Source organism: Aplysia californica, unplaced genomic scaffold (genome assembly GCF_000002075.1).
Source record: "Aplysia californica isolate F4 #8 unplaced genomic scaffold, AplCal3.0 scaffold00006, whole genome shotgun sequence".
Classification (NCBI taxonomy): Eukaryota; Metazoa; Mollusca; class Gastropoda; order Aplysiida; family Aplysiidae; genus Aplysia; species Aplysia californica.
Genome location: NW_004797276.1, coordinates 425,500 through 426,625, shown reverse-complemented (window position 1 = coordinate 426,625; position 1,126 = coordinate 425,500).

Genomic DNA, 1,126 nt, shown 5'->3' with positions numbered 1-1,126 from the left:
TATATATATATATATAACTGGGGTGGAGTGTTAAAGTTCAAAGCCTAGCATTGACATAAATAGATCACTTCGAGTGCGATGCATAAGATAGCAAGCGGGAAAAGGCTAAATAAAGGAAGACATGGAGATAGAGACATTTACAACAAACTACTCGTACATACAACGAAAGTAGATCTCAGGACATGATATTATGTTCTTGTTCGTTACTGAACTATGCACGGAGTTATACCTCCTGATTTACCCTACCCCCTTATCCCCCAACCCTACTGAATGGGAAAATGTAAAGGGTGTACTCGGACGTCGTCCACATCTGGGCACAATACACAAATCTTCACCAAAGCCATCTTCCTCAGGCTAATACAATGAGGAAGCAGGGGGGATATTGTTTCTTTGACTCATAAACAGTGCAGCTTGGAACATTGAAACATTGTTTTTAGAAATGCTTTACTTTTGTCAGAGCAATGTAAGATGGGAAACATTGTGGTGGAGGAGGGGGGGGGGGGAGGGGGGAGTTTCACTAAAATTGATAATGTTCATGTATCTGATATTATTTCACGTCCACAAGTGTTGTCCCTGCAAGAACATAGAGATCGTGCTTTGCGCTGGGGGCACAGCAGTGTGGTAATTTTTTATTTTTTAATTCTCGTACAACAAGTCGTAGAGAAGTTGATCGTGGATTGTACATACGGAGACGACGTCATTGTAATACGACAGATATCAAATTGAACCCCACGACCCCTGAACACCGATGCACTGCTTAAGCAACGACATTACAAAAGAACAAAACGAAACCAAAAAAAACAAACCCGAAATTCAGCAACATCGAAGGCTGGCATAGATGAAGAATTTAAAAATTCAAGCAAGTAAGCGCTGGAAAAAGGAAAGCATTTGTCACTCTATAATAATTCAGAAGCATGGTGTTGACCAAGAATGATTCTATGTCACCAACAGCATTTGGTAAATATTTTTGATGAGGGCTTTACTCCTTCCCTCCCTGGCCCGAGACTGTTCTAGATCTATATCCCACGCTTCACTCCTATTCCCAGCACTTACCCCAAAAACCCATAATACAACAAGATTTTACTTTAATGCCCAGCCAAAATTATATATAAATATAATATATATA